Here is a 21,952-nt window from a genome sequence, read left to right as displayed (position 1 = left end):
GAGTTTGGCAGTTTACCTTCCTCTGCAATTTTCTGGAAGAGTTTGAGTAGGATAGGTGTTAGCTCTTCTCTAAATTTTTGGTAGAATTCAGCTGTGAAGTCGTCTGGTCCTGGGGTTTTTTTGGCTGAGAGATTTCTGATTACAGTTTCTATTTCCGTGCTTGTGATGGATCTGTTAGGATTTTCTATTTCTTCCTGTTTCAGTTTTGGAAACTTGTACTTTTCTAAGAATTTGTCTATTTCTTATAAGTTGTCCATTTTATTGGCATATAATTGCTGATAGTAGTCTCTTATGATCCTTTGTATTTCTGTGTTGTCTTTTGTGATCTCTCCATTTTCATTTCTAATTTTTTTGATTTGATTTTTCTCCCTTTGTTTCTTAATGAGTCTGGTTAATGGTTTGTCAATTTTATTTATCTTCTCAGGGAACAAGATTTTGGCTTTGTTGATTTTTGCTATGTTTCTTTTTCATTTATTCTGCCTTAATTTTTAAGATTTATTTCCTTCTACTAACCCTGGGGTTCTTCATTTCTTCCTTTTCTAGTTGCTTTAGGTATAGAGTTAGGTTATTTATTTGACTTTTTTCTTGTTTTTTGAGGTATACCTGTATTGCTATGAACCTTCCCCTTAGCACTGCTTTTACAGTGTCCCACAGGTTTGGGGTTATTGTGTTTTCATTTTCATTCATTTCTATACATATTTTGATTTCTTTTTTGATTTCTTCTGTGATTTGTTGGTTATTCAGCAGCGTGTTGTTCAGCCTCTATATGTTGGAATTTTTAATGGTTTTTCTCCTGTAATTGAGATCTAATCTTACTGCATTGTGGTCAGAAAAGATGCTCCGAATGATTTCAATTTTTTTGAATTTACCAATGCTAGATTTATGGCCCAGGATGTGATCTGTCCTGGAGAAGGTTCCATGTGTGCTTGAGAAAAAGGTGAAATTCATTGTTTTAGCGTGAAATGTCCTATAGATATCAATTAGGTCTAACTGGTCTATTGTATTGTTTAAAGTTTGTGTTTCCTTGTTAATTTTCTGTTTAGTTGATCTATCCATAGGTGTGAGTTGGGTATTAAAGTTTCCCACTATTATTGTGTTATTATTAATTTCCCCTTCCATACTTGTTAGCATTTGCCTTACATATTGCGGTGCTCCTATGTTGAGTGCATATATATTTATAATTGCTATATCTTCTTCTTGGATTGATCCTTTGATCATTATGTAGTATCTTTCTTTGTCTCTTTTCACAGCCTTTGTTTTAAAGTCTATTTTATCTGATATGAGTATTGCTACTCCTGCTTTCTTTTGGTCTCTATTTGCGTGGAATATCTTTTTCCAGCCCTTCACTTTCAGTCTGTGTGTGTCCCTTGTTTTGAGGTGGGTCTCTTGTAGACAACATATATAGGGGTCTTGTTTTTGTATCCATTCAGCCAGTCTTTGTCTTTTGGTTGAGGCAATCAACCCATTTACATTTAAGGTAATTATTGATAAGTATGATCCCGTTGCCATTTCCTTTATTGTTTTCAGTTCAAGTTTATACACCCTTTCTGTGTTTCCTGTCTAGAGAAGATCCTTTAGTGTTTGTTGGAAAGCTGGTTTGATGGTGCTGAATTCTCTCAGCTTTTGCTTGTCTGTAAAGCTTTTGATTTCTCCTTCATATTTGAATGAGATCCTTGCTGGGTACAGTAATCTGGGCTGTAGGTTATTTTCTTTCATCACTTTAAGTATGTCCTGCCATTCCCTCCTGGCCTGAAAAGTTTCTATTGAAAGATCAGCTGTTATCCTTATGGGAATCCCCTTGTGTGTTATTTGTTGTTTTCCCCTTGCTGCTTTTAATATTTGTTCTTTGTGTTTGATCTTTGTTAATTTGATTAATATGTGTCTTGGGCTGTTTCACCTTGGGTTTATCCTGTTTGGGATTGTCTGGGTTTCTTGGACTTGGGTGATTATTTCCTTCCTCATTTTGGGGGAGTTTTCAATGATTATCTCCTCAAGTATTTTTTCATGGTCTTTCTTTTTGTCTTCTTCTTCTGGGACTCCTATGATTCGAATGCTGGGGCTTTTAACATTGTCCCAGAGGTCTCTGAGATTGTCCTCATTTCTTTTAATTAGTTTTTCTTTTTTTCTCTCTGTTTCATTTATTTCTACCATTCTATCTTCTACCTCACTTATCCTATCTTCGGCCTCCATTATTGTACTGTTGATTCCCTCCAGAGTGATTTTGATCTCATTTATTGCATTATTCATTATATATTGATTCTTTTTTATTTCTTCTAGGTCCTTTCTTGCATCTTCTCAATCCTTGTCTCCAGGCTATTTATCTGTAACTCCATTTTGTTTTCAAGATTTTGGATAATTTTCATTATCATTATTTGGAATTCTTTATCAGGTAGATTCCCTATCTCTTCCTCTTTTGTTTGGTTTGGTGGGCATTTATCTTGGTCCTTTACCTGCTGGGTATTTCTCTGCCTCTTCATCTTGTTTATATTGCTGTGTTGGGGTGGCCTTTCTGTATTCTGGCAGTTTGTGGATTTCTCTTTATTGTGGAGTTTCCTCGCTGTGGGTGGGGTTGGATAGGTGGCTTGTTAAGGTTTACTGGTTAGGAAAGGTTGTGTCTGTGTTCTGGTGGGTGGAGCTGGATTTCTTCTCTCTGGAGTGCAATGAAGTGTCCAGTAATGAGTTATGAGATGTCAGTGGGTTTGGTGTGACTTTGGGCAACCTGTATATTGAAGCTCAGGGCTATGTTCCTATGTTGCTGGAGAAATAGCATGGTATGTCTTATTCTGGAACTTGTTGGCCCTTGGGTGGTGCTTGGTTTCAGTGTAGGTATGGAGGTGTTTGATGAACTCCTATCAATTAATGTTCCTTGGAGTCAGGAGTTCTCTGTTCTCAGGATTTGAACTTAAGCCTCCTGCCTCTGGTTTTCAGTCTTATTCTTACAGTAGCCTCAAGACTTCTCCATCTATACAGCACCATTGAGAAAACATCTAGGTTAAAGGTGAAAAGTTTCTCCGCAGTGAGGGACACCCAGAGAGATTCACAGAGTTACATGGAGAAGAGAAGAGGAGGAGGGAGATAGAGGTGACCAGGAGGAGAAGAGGGGGAATCAAAAGGGGAGAGAGCAAGCTAGCCAGTAATCACTTCCCTATGTGCTCTCCACAGTCTGGATCCCTCTGAGATGTTCATGGAGTTACACAGAGAAGAGGAGAGGGAGGAAGGAGACAGAGGTGGCCAGGAGTATAAAGGGGGGAATCAAAAGAAGAGACAGATCCAGCCAGTAATCAGTTCCCTAAGTGTTCTCCACAGTCCAGAACACACAAAGAGATTCATAGAGTTGGGTAGAGAAGAGAAGGGAGAGGGAGGAGATAGAGGACATGTGGTGGAGAAAAAGGAGAGTCCAAAGTGGGAGACAGCAGTCAAGCCAGTAATCTTGCTCCCAAGTAAAAACGGGTTCTGAAGATTGGGTTCTTAAATGTAGAAAATTGATAACAAATACCAAAAAGCAAAGATTAAAAATCTAGAGTAGAGGTTGGAGTCTCAAAAATACAATATTAAAGAAAAAAACAAAGTCACAAAAATTATAAAATATATATAATATATGAAGTTTGCTTTAAAGAGTAGGGTTTTTTTGGGGGGCAAAGTAATATAGTAAGTTATAAAAATGAAAATTAAAGGAGTAATAGAGGACTTAAAATATATATTTTTTTAATTTAAAGAATGATAATTGTAAAAATATATCTAGGACTTTCTCTGGTGTTGTTGTGGACAGTGTGGGGACAGTTCATTTTCAGATAGTTCCTTGATCTGGCTTATACTTCTCAAGATCTATAGGCCCCTTCCTATGTAGTCAGTACTAACTACAGGGTTTTAATCTATTGCACCTGTCACTTCCATGGCGGTTTCCTCTTTATTTTAGCTTCTGTTTGCTGGTCTCTTCAGTGTCTAATTTCCACCCTGACACAAGGGGGCGGTGGTGGACACTTTTTTAGGCTCACTTGTTCAGTCGTGCTGTGGGGAGGGAGGAACACTGCAAACAAATAACACTGGTGTGTGCTCACAGTATCTCAGCCACACTGGGATTGCCCCCACTCACAGCATGTGTGCTTTCCCTGTGTACACTGCTTAGGCTCTAGTTTGCTCTGCCAGGAACTGTCTGAGGCTGGCCCTGGCTTGTATGCACTTCCCAGGTCTAAGCTGCTCAGGTTCAGGTACTCCACAAAGGCACAGACTCGATTGGGCCTGTGTTCTGTGCCCTTCCCAGGTCCGAGCAGCTCAGGTGACCAGCTGCTTGGCAAGCGGGCGCACTCACTGAGACCTAACGCCTCCCCCATCCCTGCCGCTTGGTTTTCTGGGTGTACAACTGGCACACCTTCTCAGGTGTGCCATTTGTCTCTTCTGGGGAGCTGATCTCTGGCTGCAACCCTCCTAGCAGATGTTGACCATCCAGAATCCCAAGAAGTCTTGGTTAGCAACGAAGCTTGCTTGCAATTTGGTAGATGATGCCTCTCTGGGGCTGCGATTACCCTCTTCCGGCTCTGGCTGCCCTTGCCTGCCTGTCTCTGGCAGGGGATGAGCTTGTCTGCAATTGGCTAGCTCTGCTCAGTCCTTTGTTCTGTGAGTGGGCCTGGCAGTGTCTTAGGTTACGCCTTTTCAAGGGATAGCTATCCCACAGTCTGGTTTGCTATCACAAGTTAGTTCCCTCAGATTGCCCTCGGGGTATTCAGGCCTGGTTCTTATTCTAAGCAATGCAGCCCGCGCCTCCCTGCCCAGCCCCCACTTGCTAGTGGTGGATGTGGGCATCTGCACTGCTTCTCCACTGGGAGTCACCGTTGGGCACGTAATCTGTGGGTTTTAATTATTTATTAATTTTTCCTCCCGGTTACGTTGCCCTCTGAGGTTCCAAGGCTCACCACAGACTCACCAGTGAGAGTGTTTCCTGGTGTTTGGAAACTTCTCTCTTTTTTAAGACTTCCTTCCCGGGACAGATCTCCATCCCTACCTCTTTTGTCTCTCTTTTTATCTTTTATAGTTTTTCCTACCTCCTTTCAAAGACAATGGGCTGCTTTTCTGGGTGCCTGATGTTCTCTGCCAGCATTCAGACGTTGTTTTGTGGAATTTACTTAGCGTTCAAATGTTCTTTTGATAAATTCGTTGAGGAGAAAGTGGTCTCCCCATCCTATTCCTCTGCCATCTTAGGACAGCCTCCTACAGGGTTTTAATCTGTTGCACCTGTCACTTCCAAAGCAGTTCCCTCTGTTTATTTTGGCTTCTTCTGTTTGCAAGTTTCTTCAGTGTCTAATTTCCACCCTGACACAAGGGGATGGAGGTGGTCACTTATTTAGGCTCACTTGTTCAGTTGTGCTGTGGGGAGGGACGAACACTGCAAACAAATATCACTGGTGTGTGTGGGGAGTGCTTGCAGTGTCTGGGCCACACAGGGTTTTCCCCCACTCACGGCATGTGTGCTTTCCTGGTCTACACTGCTCAGGCTCCATGTTGCTCTGCAGGGGAACTGTCTAAAGTGGGCCTGGGTTGCATGCACATCCCAGGTCTAAGCCACTCAAGGTTCAGGTTCTCAGGTACTCCACAAAGGTGTATACTCGGGTGGGCCTGCGTTTTGTGCCCTTTCCAGTTCCAAGCAGCTCAGGCAACCAGGTGCTTGGTGAGCACACTCTCCCCAGATGGAGCGGTGTGTCTTATCACTTCCCCCATCCCAGCTGCTTGGTTTCCTGGGTTTTTAGTGAAAGCTCTGTCTCAGGTGTGCTGTGTGTCTCCTCTGGGGAGCTGATCTCTGGCTCCAACACTCTTGGTGGATGTCAACTGTCCAGGGTCCCAGGAAGACTTGGTTAGCAACTGGGAGCCTGCTCAGAGTTTGGTGGAGGATGCCAATTCTAGGGCCGAGATTGACCCTCTCCCTCTGGCTTTGGCTGTTGCCCACCTGTCTCTCTGCCTCTGGTGGGGAATGGGCCAGTCTGCAGCAGGCTAGCTCTCCTCTGGTATTCGCTTAGTCCTTTGTTCTGTGAGTGGGCCTGGCAGTACCTTGGGTTAGAGCTTTTTGTGGGAAAATTCTCTTTCTCTTTCTTTTTTTTTTTTCTCTCTCTCTGGCTATCCCACAGTTTGGGTTGCTATCTGACCTTAGCTCCCTCAGATTGTCCTCAGGGCATTCAGGCCCAGTCCTTACCCTAAGCAATGCAGCCTGCACCTCCCTGTTCAGCTCCCATTTGCTGGTGGCAAACGTGAGCGTCTGGGCTACTTCTCCACTGGGATTTGTGATTAGGCACTGTAATCTGTGGGTTTTATTTATTTATTTTTTCCCCCAGTTATGTTGCCCTCTGAGATCCCAAAACTCCCCACAGACCCACGGGTGAGAGGGTTTCCTGGTGTTTGGAAACTTTTCCTCTTTCACAACTCCCTCCCCAGGACAGGTCTCCATCCGTAACTCTTTTGTCTCTATTTTTATCTTTTATATTTTGTCCTACCTCCTTTTGAAGACAATGGGCTGGCTTTCTGGGTGCCCGGTGTCCTCCACTAACGTTCAGAAGTTGTTTTGTGGAATTTGCTCAGTATTCAAATGATCTTTAGATGAATTTTGGGGGGAGAAAGTGGTCTGTCTGTCCTATTCCTCTGCCATCTTTAAACTGCACCAATCCACTGAATTTCAAGTCACAATGCTCTTCAAACTCAATATAAGAACTATTTTCTTAGGATGTCATCACCTGGGTGGAAAGATGTTTTCAAGTTATTATTTTTATCAGTCATTTATTTATAAATATGCAAATTCTCTATTTTTAGGAGATTCTTTATAAAGCACAATTGTTATCACAAAATAGAGAGTTTGTTGAATGCTTGACCATACTTCAAAGTAGTATATTTCTGAATTATTGCATGTTTTCCTACAATAGAGCTATATAAAATCAGGATAAAAATTAACAATGTGAAAATAGAAGCATTGTGAAATAAAACCAAATAATTTTGAAGTCAAAAATTATTTAAACTGTGAACAAAATCTACTTAGAAATATGGCAGTACAAATAAAACTAAAACATTAGACATCTGCAACCTAAATTATTAAAAGTTGCATATAAAATAAAATGAGATATAAATATACTCAGGATGGCATATGGAACATTTCAAGTGCTAAATAAAAATTATACACTTCATATTGATTTTATTTTACTGGGTACAAACTAAACTGCAGTATTATCAACTAATCTGTTTTGAAAGTCCATGGATTCCTGATGGTATCCAGGAATGAGTCAAAGTTTTGAGATATCATCTGCCTTCAAGATGAAACCATAATTATAAGTGATTGTCCTAAATTTTCATGACTTTTTACAGAGGATATTTCACTATTGGCTAGATTCACATAAAATATGTAGGGAGTATGATGCATTGAAAAGATCACTGGAGTTCTGATCTTGAAAACTGTTTGCAAGTCTTCATCTCCCCACTAAAGATCAGAATGACTTTGTCACTTAAATATTCTAGGCCTCAATTTTCTTAAGTGTAAAACAAGAAAATTGGTCTAATTGTTTTATAAAATCTTTGCTGGAACAAAAATGTTATTAACAATAACATCACTTTAAGGTGAATCAAAAGGAGAGACTATTAACTAGTCTAGTAACACCTTCCAAGCTAGAAAGGATAATTCACAGTCAAACCCTGAGGTTAGATCCACTTTTCTAACTCTCTATGTAGGACTTTAAGTAGTCAAAATTTATGATAAATAATTTTAAATGAATTAAAAATAGTTTCAATAATACAAATTCTTTTTTAAAAAAGTGGAGATTAGAATTAATTAGGAAAGTTGTTTAAAATGCAGATTGATTCTTGAAGCCCATTCATAGATCATCCCATTGGATAAATCTTTGAAGAATCCAAACTATTTGCATTTTAAGAATTATTTTTGGATATTCTGATCCAGATAGTATAACAGACACCAATTTTACAAGCATTCTCCTAAACCATTGCTAGAGTGGCACCTATGTGAATTTGTCATGGGAAGACAGTGAATGATCACAAATATTAAATCTTGTTTTAATGTCTAGCTGACTGACAGTCTTTTTTTTTTTTCCCCTACCTAAATCTAAACACTCTTATTGCCTCACAGTAAATCCAAAAGGAAAAATGGTAGCCATCATTTCTGAACTTGAGTCTCTGTTCTGCCCTTATGTAATATCTGGATTCTAAGAAAAATTAGTCTGATTTACAAGCCCTTGATATTATTTCACTGGGTTTCTGATTCCATCTGTGTAATAGAGAAAACCCTGACTTTTTTTAATGCTATATGAGAAAAACACTCAAGATTTTGGGAAAACGTGTCAGTTCTAGGCTAAGGAGTACAAAAATATGTCTTGAAAATATATTTTGGGGCTTTTGTGTGAGCCCAAGATCGTCATATTATTTTGGATTGGGATATGGTACTCAGGTGGCAACAGCAGTAAAAAATCCACCCGCCAGCAGGAGATGCAATAGGCTCAGGCTTGATCCCTGGGCCAGGATGCTCCCCTGGAAAAGAAAACGGCACCCCACTCCAGCATTCTTGCCTGGAAAATTCCATGGACAGAGGAGCCTGGCAGGCTATAGTCAATGGAGCTGCAAAGAGGCAGAAGAGTTGAACGCAACTGAGCAGACACACTCTACACACACTCATCAAAGACAGTGGCAGGATAGTGCAAGGGCATTTTCTTACAGAAAAGTGCTAAAAATGGTGAACAGCTTAAGTGACTGTATCAAGCAAAACTTTCTAAACACTACTTTCTTTAGTATTCGAGCAGACTAGGAAACATAATAACCTATGGAACACAGAATTCTAAATTGGGTCCTTAAATTTCCTTCCTCTTGATGCACATAAGTCTTTACCTAGTTGTTCAACAAAATACTTATCTATGTGCTACTATGAAGAGATTATGAACATGTTGTAAATCCCCAAATCAACTGACTTTAGAATTAAGAGATTATCCCAGATAAATCTGAGCTACATGGACGAACCCTTAAAAGAGAAGCATGAGAGAGATTCAACATTGAAGATGGAGATAGCCTCATGGAAAGAAACACCGGTGTGCTCCAGAAGCTAAGGAATATCCCCAGACTGATAGTCCACAAGGAAATGCAGACTTCAATTCTATAACTATAAGGAATTGAAAACCCTCAACAACGTAACTGAGCTTTAAAACAGACTCTTAGTCAAGTCTTCACATGAGAAGCCAGTCACATCAAACACAAACTTCTGACATATAAAACTTTGAACAAATGAATTTGCTTTATTTTAAGCTGCTAAATTTGTGGCATTTTGTTACAGAAGCAATAGCAAATTAATACAACTTTTTATTCAGTGTTCAATTCACATTATCTCTCAAGAATGGCAAATTCACTAAAAACTCCCCAGTTTGATTTCATTATCATTTTAGTGATTATTTTCTTTCCTCACCTTATAACTTTTTAAAGACATGTAACATTTGTTGTTATTCAGTCACTCAGTCATGTCTGACTCTTGGTGAACCCATGGACTGCAGCGTGCCAAGCTTCCCTGTCCTTCACCATCTCTCAGAGCTTGCTCAAACTCATGTCCATTGAGTCGGTGATGCCACCCAACCATCTCATTCTCTGTCATCTCCTTCTCCTCCTAATTCAATATTTCCCAGCATCAGGATCTTTTCTAATGATTTAGGTCTTTGCATCAGATGGACAAAGTATTGGAGCTTCATCTTTGTGATCAGTATTTCCAATGAATATTCAGGATAGCTTCTCTGTAAAATTGACTTGTTTGATCTCCTTGCAGTCAAGGGACTTTCAAGAGTCTTCTCCAGCATGACAGCTCAAAAGCATTAGTTCTTTGGCTCTCAGCTTTCTTTACAGTTCAATTCTCACATCCATACATGACTACTGGAAAAACCATAGCTTTGACTGTTTGGACCTTTGTTGGCAAAGTAATGTCTCTGCTTTTTAATAAGCTGTCTAGATTTGTCATAGCTTTTCTTCCAAGGAGCAAGCATCTTTTAATTTCATGGCTGCAGTCACCATCTACAGTGATTTTGGAACCCAAGAAAATAAAGTCTCTCACTGTTTCCATTGTTTTCCCATCTATTTGCCAGGAAGTGATGGGACTGGATGCCATAATCTGTTTTCTGAACGTTGAGTGTTAAGGCAACTTTTTCACTCTCCTTTTTCACCTTCATTAAGAGGCTCTTTAGTTCCTCTTCACTTTCTGCTGTTCGGGTGGTGACATCTGCATATATGAGGTTGTTGATATTTGTCCTGGAAATCTTGACTCCAGCTTGTGATTCATCCAGCCCAGCCTTTTCCATGATGTACTCTGCATATATGCTAAATAGCAGGGTGACAATATACAGCCTTGATGTACTTCTTTCACAATTTTGAACCAATCTGTTGTTCCATGTTCCAGGTCACTGCTTTTTTACCTGCATACAGGTTTTTTGGGAGGAAAGTAAGGTGGTCTGGTATTCCCATCTCTTTCAGAATTTTCCAGTTTGTCCTGATCCACACAGAAAAGTGACATACATTTTTCTTCATTCATTTTTTCTTACATAAGTCAATAAAAGATCTTTGCTTCTCCAGGTCTGAACAGGAAAGCTGTGCCATAGCTGTATAAAAGTACAGAGAATCTTGAAATCAGAATCAAAAGACATATTTTGAAACTACATTCTTTCAAACTTGTGAGATTGTGAAACTTACTTCTCTTATCCTTGCTGAATTTCATTTTTTCCCACATGTGTAACTGAAATAATATTTTTACAGTGTTATTATAAATGTTAAATAGTATCTTACATATTATATAAACGACAGTGACTAATAGCAGCAAATAGTCTTATGATAGGCCATTTTAGTTAACTAATAATTGTAAAGAGATTTGACACAGCTATAATTTATATGCTTTCTTCCTAGCCAAGTGGGCCTTAGGAAGCATCACTGCAAACAAAGCATAAAAAGTAAAATCAGCAAGGGTAAGAGAAATAAGTTTCACAATCTCACAAGTTTGAAAGAATTTGGTTTCAAAATATTTTTTTTTGATTCTGATATCAAGATTCTCTGTACTTTACCACAGCTATGTCACAGGCCCTCTTTTCAGACCTGGAATAGCAAAGATCTTTTATGGACTTGTGTAAGAAAAAATGAAGGAAGAAAAATGTGTAAGTCTCTTTTCTGTGTACTTTATAAATTTATGCAAAGAAGAAACTCTGAACTTAGTTTCATTCATAATAATCTTGAGGTTAGAGCAGAAGCTTGCTAGTAAAGGAGCTTGAGATTATTCTTCTGTATCTTCTCACCTCATTCTGATCTCCTTATTTGCTAGACCCACCCCTAACTCTCAGAAACATGTGCACACGCACAAACATGGTAGAGCATCTGATTTTCTTGGCATTTATTGCCTAAAAATTTACCCTCATTTCTTTTTCCCACCAGTGGATGAAAATGTCATTTTCTCAGCGCATTTTGACTGGTTCCAGCAGAAACTCAGAACGGTTCGCAACAGTAAATACAAATAACCAAGGTTTGAATTTGAGCTGTGATGTTTACTAGCTATGGAAATTTTGGCAAATTACTTCAAATTCTGTCTCCTTGATTTTCCTTCTCCATACAATGGAATGATAATATATCTACTGGATACAATTATTATGAGTATAAATCATTTAAATACATGTAATATATTCAGAAAACTGACTGTACACAGAAAATACTGTATGTATCTTAACTATTAATGCTATTATTAACTATTACCTGAATTACTATCTAGCACTTAGGAGAAATCTTAATTATTTAAATATTTAATGTGTTAGTCTTCACAATGCACTTTGGAATTTGAAATATTAGATTGGCCATAAAGTTCATCTGGGATGATCTTATGGAAAAAAAAAAAAACCTGAACAAATATTTTGGCCAACCCAGTAAAAATCTACTAAGACAAAAATAATGATTCTCTCATCTATACAATGGACATGAGTTTGAGCAAACTTTGGGAGATAGTAAAGGACATGGAAGTTGGTGTGCTGTAGTTCATGGGGTTGCAAAGAGTCAGATACAATTTAGCAACTAAACAACAACAATCATTCTCTGATACTGGAATTTAAAAAAAAAAATGAGAATTACCCATAAAGTAAAAATCATTTCATTTCAACCTCATATCACCATATTAGGTAAACAGTACATTTGTAAAGTTATATTTAAATTGCAAAGCTTTCCTTAAATGATAATATTAATTATTATTCATATTGTGGTTCTTGATATTAAGGAGCAGAACTTACTGATGTCTTGTCATTCATGCACAGTTACCTGTTTCATTCAGGCCAAGAGGCAATTATTTATGTCTGTAATATTTACTGAACTAGGCACATCAGATGCAAAATAATGAATTCCCAGCTTCCAATAATCTCAGTGTGTGTTATGGGAGTATGCATAGTATGTATGGCATTGGCGAAAAACTATGCTCTCTGATCTGCTTAGGTTGTCCTTTTGGTGTGAGTGTACCATGTCAGGTGGTATACTTCCCTTTGGAATAGTGAGTAAGGGATATGAAAATTCTTACCTAACTAAATCAGACAAGTGAAACATGATGAACAATTGGTCAAAATCTCTTGTAGCCCCATTACAATGATGAACACAGAGCTTCAAAGGTATAAATCAGCCCAAAAAATATAATATTCACATGAGTGACCAAAGGAAAGGGATATACAGTGACTTAATCATAAAGACATAATTTTACAGATAATTATAAAGACTAAATTAGAAGCAAGCTAATACTACAGGAGTTTCCCTGGTGGCTCAGATAGTAAAGAGTCTGCCTGCAGTGCAGGAGACCCAGGCTCAATCCCTGGGTTGGGAAGATCCCCTGGAAAAGGGCATGTCAACCCACTCCAGTGTTCTTGCCTAGAGAATTCCTGGACAGAGGACCCTGGTAGACTATATATAGTCCATGGGATCACAAAGAGTCAGACATGACTGAGCCACTTTCACAATACTACAGTTATTTTTAAATATTAGCTTAATGATATATTAATAGAATGATTTCCTTTTACTTTTCTGTTGGAGACTGAAAGATCATTGCTTTGAAACAATGTCACTGGAGGCATTGAGAAGCAGATTCATATGCAGTTCAGTCACTCAGTCGCGTCCGACTCTTTGCGACCCCATGAATCGCAGCACTCCTGGCCTCCATGTCCATCACCAACTCCGGGAGTTTACCCAAACTCATGTCCATCGAGTCAGTGATGCCATCCAGCCCGCTCATCCTCTGTCATCCTCTTCTCTTCCTGCCCCCAATCCTTCCCAGCATCAGGGTCTTTTCCAATGAGTCAACTCTTCACATGAGGTGGCCAAAGTACTGGAGTTTCAGTTTTAGCATCAGTCCTTCCAATGAACACCCAGGACTGATCTCCTTTAGGATGGACTGGTTGGGTCTCCTTGCAGTCCAAGGGACTTCTCAAGAGTCTTCTCCAACACCACAGTTCAAAAGCATGAATTATTCAGTGCTCAGCTTTCTTCACAGTCCAACTCTCACATCCATACATGACCACTGGAAAAACCAAAGCCTTGACTAGAAGGACCTTTGTTGGCAAAGTAATGTCTCTGCTTTTTAATATTAATGCTTAATTATAAATTAAAAATCACTTTAAGTGATTTTGGTATGTTTTCTCTCTGGGTAAGCCTCATGGAATTGGAGAGACCATTGCTGCTTTACATGATTAAAAAAAAAAATTGTTAAAAAATTTTAAAACCAGATGAAGAAGTGTCATTTTTCATCCCAACTTCCTTCCTGCCTTTTCCTTCAAACCTTTCCCCAAATTTTTCTTTTTGTTAATATTTACCTGGAATATAATTTTAATCTCTTTCTTTTTAACTTCCCCTCTGCTCTAGTTTGACTTTTATATACTTGATTTATTTTCAATATGTCTTACTCTTCATCTGAAAATTAAGCTTAAAAGTATAAAATCATACAATACCAAAGGCAAGACACATGAAAAAAAGTGATAAACTAGATTTCAGTAAAATTATAAACTTCCCTATGAAAGAAAATGTTCAGCATATGAGAACACAAGCCAAAGATTGGGATAAAATATTGCAAAAGTTACATCTGATATAATACAGTTATCCAGAAAATTCAAAGTGCCCTTAAACAGACACATCCCCAAGGAAGAGATATAGCTGGCAAATAAGAATACAAAAAGATGTTTGACGTTATAGATCATCAGGTAAATGCAAATTAAAATAACAATGAGATTCTATTATATGCCTATTAGAATGGACAAAATCTGGAATACTAAGAACAATTCTAGTCCTGCTAATAGTATAGAGCAATAGGAATTCTCACACATTGCTAATGGGAAGGCAAAATGGTACAATCACTCAGGAAGACCATTGGGCAGGTTCTTAGAAAAAGTAAAAATATTTACCATGCAATCCAGCAGTCATGCTTCTTCATATTTTAACAGAGGAGTTCAAAGTATATTTTCATGCAAAAACCTGCCAATGGATGCTTATAGCAGTTTTATTCATAATTTCCAGAACTTGGAAACAATCAAGATGGCCTCAGTAGGTGAATGAATAAAGTGGGACCTCCAGACAGTGGACTATTAGTCAACACTAAAAAAAAAAAAAAATGGCTATTAAGCCATAAAATGACATGAAGAAACTTTCAATGCATATTACTAAGTGAAAGAAGTCAATCTGAAAAGGCTAAACACTATAATTCTGACTATATGTCATTCTGAAAAAGGCAAAACTGGAGACAGTAAAAAAAAAAAAAATTAGTGGTAGCCAGCAGTTGGCAGTTGGAAGAGGCCATGTGATAGTCAGGGCATACAAGACTTGGGGGGGTCATCTGTGTAATACAATAATGTTGGATATATATCATTATATATTTGTTCAAACTCCTAGAACAGACAACATAAAGAATGAACTCTAATTTAGACTGTGGACTTTGGTTGACTGTGATGAGTCAGTGCAGATTCATCAGTGATAATAAATATACTAGGATCATGAAGGATGTGAAAGACAAGCCTAAAATTGATCAGATATTAAGGCCAGTCATGTCTCTTACTTATCAACTAGGTTTTTATGAGTTAGTAATTTCATTCCATTTGGGTTTTTCAGGACTTTTTAATGATAATGGGTGGGGATGGGATCATTTTATCTCACTCCATCATGGAAAAGATCAGTTTTCATTCCAATCCCAAAGAAAGGCAATGCCAAAGAATGCTCAAACTACCACACTATTGCACTCATCTCACACCCTAGCGAAGTAATGCTCAAAATTCTCCAAGTCAGACTTCAACAGTAAATGAACCATGAACTTCTAGATGTTCATGCTGGATTTAGAAAAGGCAGAGGAACCAGAGATCAAATTGCCGACATCCATTGGATCATTGGAAAAGCAAGAAAGTTCCAGAAAAACATCTACTTCTGCTTTATTGGCTACGCCAAAGCCTTTGACTGTGTAGATCACAACAAACTGGAAAATTCTGAAAGAGATGGGAATACCAAACCACCTGACCTGCCTCCTGAGAAATCTGTATGCAGGGCAAGAAGCAACAGTTAGAACTGGATATGGAACAACAGATGGTTCCAAATAGGAAAAGGAGTACAACAAGGCTGTATGTTGTCACCCTGCTTATATAACTTCTATGCAGAGTACATCATGAGAAATGCTGGACTGGAAGAAACACAAGCTAGAATGAAGATTGCCGGGAGAAATATCAATAACCTCAGATATGCAAATGACACCACCCCTAAGGCAGAAAGAGAAGAAGGGCTAAAGAGCCTCTTGATGAAAATGAAAGAGGACAGTGAAAAAGTTGGCTTAAAACTCAACCTTCAGAAAACTAAGATTATGGCATTCAGTCCAATCTGTTCATGGCAAATAGATGGGGAAACAATGGAAACAGTGAGAAACTTTATATTTTTAGGCAGCAAAATCGCTGCAGATGGTGATTTTAGCCATGAAATTAAAAGATGCTTACTCCTTGGAAGAAAAGCTATGACAAACCTAGACAGCATATTAAAAAGCAGAGAGATTATTTTGTCAACAAAGGTCCATCTAGTCAAAGCTATGGTTTTTCCAGTAGTCATGTATGGATTTGAGAATTGGACTATAAAGAAAGCTGAGCACCGAGGAATTGATGCTTTTGAACTGTGGTAGTGGAGAAGACTCTTGAGAGTCCCTTGGACTGCAAGGAGATCCAACCAGTCAATCCTAAAGGAAATCAGTCCTGAATATTCATTGGAAGGACTGATGCTGAAGTTGAAACTCCAACCCTTTGGCCACTTGATGTGAAGAACTGATTCACTGAAAAAGACCTGATGCTGGGAAAGATTGAAAGCAGGAGGAGAAAGGGATGACAGAGGATGAGATGGTTGGATGACATCACCAACTGGATGGACATGAGTTTGAGTAGGCTCCGGAAGTTGTTGATGGACAGGGAAGCCTGGGTTGCTGCAGTCCGTGGGGTTGCAAAGAGTCGGACACAACAGAGTGACTGAACTGAACTGATCATGGTATCATAATTAGAAAACTTTTGAAATAGCACATATTGGAATAACAATTTGCCTGTAATGCAGGAGACCCAGGTTTGATCCCTGGGTCAGGAATATCCCATGGAGAAGGGTATGGCTACCCATTCCAGTCTCTGTCCCAGAGAATTTCATGGACAGAAGAGCCTAGTAGGCTATAGCTCATGAGGTTGCAAAGAGTAAGACATGACTGAGAAACTAAAACTTTTTTTTTTCAAGGTGCTCAACCCAGACCTGTAAACAAGTTATTCCAGACATTCTCTTCTCCTTGTTCTCTTTTATTCCATACACACTAATTTTACAATTTAAATTAACCTTACTTGTATTTGTATCCTCTTTTCTAATTGCTGCTGTCTTAATAAAGTATCAGTGATTTTCAAACTTTGGCCTGCTTTAGAATTACTGGGAGGACTTTTTGAAACATAGATTTGTGGACCCTATCTCCATGTTTTCTAATTTAGTATGTCTGGAGTGAGGCCTGAGAAATTCATTTCTAACAAGTTTCTGCTGCAGCTGCTGCTAAGTCGCTTCAGTCGTGTCCAACTCTGTGCGACCCCATAGACAGCAGCCCACCAGGCTCCGCAGTCCCTGGGATTCTCCAGGCAAGAACACTGGAGTGGGTTGCCATTTCCTTCTCCAATGCATGAAAGTGAAAAGTGAAAGTGAATGTGAAGTCGCTCAGTTGTGCCCAACTCTTAGCGACCCCATGGACTGGAGCCTACCAGGCTCCTCTGTCCATGGGATTTTCCAGGCAAGAGTACTGGAGTGAGGTGCCGTCATGATGTTAATGCTGCTAGTCTGGGAACCACCCTTTGAGAAATATCAGTTTAGACCCCCAGCTCTCCTTTCTCTGATACCTGCACTGGTCTCTGAAATACCACATTACCCTAACTATTTCTTCTCTTATCCATTCTCTCCTTTTCCTTTAGACAGTATTTTCTAAATGGCAAATCTCACAAAGTTATGTCCATATTAAAACTTTGATAACTCCTTCCATTTCCTAAAGAATGAATTTTAAACTTCTTAACAAAATTCCTGCTTAACAATAACCTTATTACAACTTTTTTCTTCCTCTATCGTGTTCCAACTAGAGTGAAGTACCTTTAGTTCCCTAGCTTCAGACAGTCTCTTTTTAGGGTTTTCAAGTATAACATTCCATCTCTTAACTTCACCCTACTCTCCATCTCCAGCCTCCTGGATTGACCAGCATCTATTTAGTATTCATGGCTCAGCTTAGGTAAAACCTCTGGAAAGCCTTTGTTGATTATTTCTCTTATGTATCATGTTGTCTCCAGGGTCGTATACCAACATGAATTTATCTCCATCACAGCATAAATTGCATATTGTAGTTGTTAGTCCATTTCAGGCTTCCCTGGTAGCTCAGCTGGAAAAGAATCCTCTTGCAATGCAGGAGACCCTGGTTTGATTCCTGGTTTGGGACGACCCACTGGATAAAGGATAGGCTACCTTATCGCTAGTCCATTTCAACAAGTAGAAAGATCCTTCAGCCAATCAGGCTACAATCATTTTTCTTGCTGATGCTCAGTGATGGTCAGGTATATAGTAGATGTTCAATAAATCTTTCTGTGATGAATGACTCATTGAATAACAGAATAAACAAAGGAGTATATTTTAAATGATCTGTCTACTTACTCCATATTTTTCTGAAATTCTAGAGATCTTCAACATCTCATAATTCCTTTTTTATCAGAGTAAATCTTTTATACTCTTGCTTTCTTAAATGTGGCTAGAATACTATGTTTAGCTCTCTTAGTTCTTTCAAGACTTCACAAATGCTGAAGAAACCAGGAGTAGAGGACATTTTTAAAAGGATTCATTTTGATATTTGGCAAAACTAATACAATTATGTAAAGTTTAAAAATAAAATTAAAAGCTTTGCAAAAAAAAAGAATAAAAAAAAAGAGGATTAGGTGGGCAATTCAGTTTTTTATTTATTTTTTTTATTTTTATTTATTTATTTATTTTTACTTTACAATATTGTATTGCTTTTGTCATACATCAACACGGAGTAATTCAGTTTTATGGTGTCAGTGAAATGAGGGCTGTCCCTAATGTGAAAAAATTGGAACTGAAGATGAACATACATGGACATAAGTTTAGCTAGTCTTTGGAACCACTTTCCAATTCTCTTTCAAATCTTAGGTCAGGTAGCTTCATTGCTTTTGCTGTAACAACCTGAGCTCCATGATAGAAAGTTGCCCACATATTATTTTTGTTTGTTTGTTTGTTTGTTTGTTTAAACTAGTACATCTGGTTTTCTAACATTTGACTAAAACAAAGGAGATTTAATTTTAGAACTAGAAACATAGATTAACTGCACAAAGTAAATATAAACTACAAGTACTGAAATTACAAAATGGTGAAACATGGCAGTCAGGTGTGAATTCACATTTAGAAAACGACAATGTTTTTTAGTCTAGACATAAAGTAATCATGTAAATTATTAATGTAAAACAGATACTTGCTTTCATTGCATTTAACTCTGTCTTTAAAAGACTAATAATTCTCATAAATGGTGTGGAATTAAGCCCATTGTTTATTAAGAAAACTTCATATGATTCTACCTGCATGCTATAGCTATTACCAATAATTTACATAATTATCATTATAAACATAATTCACTGGAAAAAATGGGATTATCTTACATATAAGAAATATGAGTCTGTGTAACTCATGTGAAGATAAGATGTTTTTCTATTTCTAGTGGAGAATTAGAGAGTTAGGATTGGTATGGTCTGAAGTTTGTTCAAAGGGACTTGCTAGCTCCCTTCTCCACACAAACTATCTGTGAAATATGAACCTATGATATTCAGCTATTTATTTCCTTGTATGAGATGTCAGATCCCTGCTTACCAAACATCACAGCCTCTTTGTGCACAGGTGTTTTCTATTATGCTTCCTGATATTAATCCTTCTAATTTTTATAAAGTATATCAAATATTAAGTATAAAAAATGATTATCATCTATATTATACCTTGTAGGTAAAATAAATTAGATCTAGGCATCTGTTCAGTGAAATTTATCAGCATCCAACCTAATATGTACTGAATTCCAGAATTACAGTCTCCTGATTTCTAAAAGGTGTATGCATACATGTGACTCAATTAAATTATATTGTAAAATACATCATTTTTAGGATTTTCTGGATATTAATTTCCTAAGTCACCTTGACTCAGTATTTCTTTCCTGAATCTTAGGGGAAAAGAAGTTTGGTAACAAAATGAAATAAAATAAAAGAAGTCTTTTGATAGTGGAAGGTTTAAAATGGATTAAAAGGTTTTTTATTGGAATCTCTATTCATTAGGTGCATTAGGGGAAGACACTAAAAAAAATCAATGTTTGACTTTTACTTTAACCTTAAAATGTCATTAAATTCCACACATGAAAAGGTTGATGCAAACACCCTTTTTACTTAATTGACAACACTTCCATTCTCTGTAGCATTTTGTAAAAGAAAGGGAGGGTGTATGAAAGGTGTAGTAAAGGTCAAAGCACAACGTGAAATATTTAGTGTTTAGATGGAAGGTCGTTGTGAGTGCAGACAGATTTAATAATTAATTTTTCCACTTTTTCCATGTAACTCATCATTGTTTTTTTAGGCCATTCAGATGAATACTTTTATAGACTGCATAATTCATATTTGGGCATTAAGACACTCTTCTTCCATTGATGGTTACCTGGTTACCTTTCACCTGTTCTCACCATGATGCCAAACAGGAAAGACTGATTTTTATTGCCTTTTGTTTGGTTATTCATATGCTTTCTTATCCTATTGTTAAATGTAGAAGAAAAAGGTAACTTGTGAACAGAATTTTGACTACATTAGACACATTTCCATACTTAGCAAAGGATACAGCTTAATCTTTATAGCTGTGAAAATATAAATCCTAATTTTAGAGATATCTACTAAATAAAATAACACTCTATTTCCCATTGATGATATGTGACTGCTGCTAAGCAAACTTAAGTTCAAGTTTTGTCTTCAAAGCACTAGTTCCTAAGGCAAGCTTTACATTTCAATGGGGCATTTAAAAAATCTAAACTCAAATAGATTGTGTTGGCAACATATTGCAAGGACACATTTATATTCTAAAAATACACTTCTCTATTTTTGTTCGAATGTCAAAGATAGACCATGATACTGAGTTCCCTTTTAGACATGCTAAAAAACTAAATTTTGCCATTTACAAAATCTACAAATATCCTGTGAAATTGCGGTTGGCATTTGTAACAATTTCTGTGCTTGCCAAATTCATGCACATATAAGACATTTTATACCATATAAGAATACACGGATAAAATCAGACAGATTTATCTGAAGTCTATGATATTTTCTGGGAATACAGAAGATGAGATGAAAAGTGGGAAAATATCTTGAACTTTGCAATCAAGCATTTCTGGTTTCAGAACCCCGCTCTACTATTTCTTATTTTTGTAAACTTTGCCAAGTTATCTAGATTCTATGAACCTTCATTTTCCTGTTAAAGAGAATGAATGTCCTCCTCAGAGATAATGAGGATTATAGGAGTTGATTTTGCAAATGTTACAGAATGTAATGTACACAACAAAACCTCAACTGGTAAACAGCAGATGTTCAAAATGGTGGATTTTTATATATCCACTAATCACATTTAACATGGAAGTTTATTATATTAACAAGATACTCTGTTAGATACAAAACAGAAATGTTTTTCAATTTGAATTGTGTATGTGTGTGTGTGTGTAATATCACTGAGGTATAACTGACATATAATATAATGTTATATAATATATATATTAATATTATTATGTAGCAAATATGCATATATTAATATACACTATATATAATGTTATATAACAAACACCCTCTTCCAACAACACAAGAGAAGACTCTATACATGGACATCACCAGATGGTCAACACTGAAATCAGATTGATTATATTCTTTGCAGCCAAAGTTGGAGAAGCTCTATACAGCCAGCAAAAATAAGACCAGAAGCTGACTGTGGCTCAGATCATGAACTCCTTATTGCCAAATTTAGACTGAAATTGAAGAAAGTAGGGAAAACCACTAGACCATTCAGGTATGACCTAAATCAAATCCCTTATGATTATACAGTGGAAGTGAGAAATAGATTTAAGGGCCTAGATCTGATAGAGTGCCTGATGAACTACGGAATGAGGTTCGTGACATTATATAGGAGACAGGAATCAAGACCATCCCCATGGAAAAGAAATGCAAAAAAGCAAAATGGCTGTCTGGGGAGACCTTACAAATAGCTGTGAAAAGAAAAGAAGCGAAAGGCAAAGGAGAAAAGGAAAGATATAAACATCTGAATGCAGAGTTCCAAAGAATAGCAAGAAGAGATAAGAAAGCCTTCTTCAGTGATCAATGCAAAGAAATAGAGGAAAACAACAGAATGGGAA

Source organism: Bison bison, unplaced genomic scaffold (genome assembly GCF_000754665.1).
Source record: "Bison bison bison isolate TAMUID 2011002044 unplaced genomic scaffold, Bison_UMD1.0 scf7180017864370, whole genome shotgun sequence".
Classification (NCBI taxonomy): domain Eukaryota; kingdom Metazoa; phylum Chordata; class Mammalia; order Artiodactyla; family Bovidae; genus Bison; species Bison bison.
The sequence above is the reverse complement of the archived record's forward strand: the minus strand, read 5'-3'. Positions refer to the sequence as shown.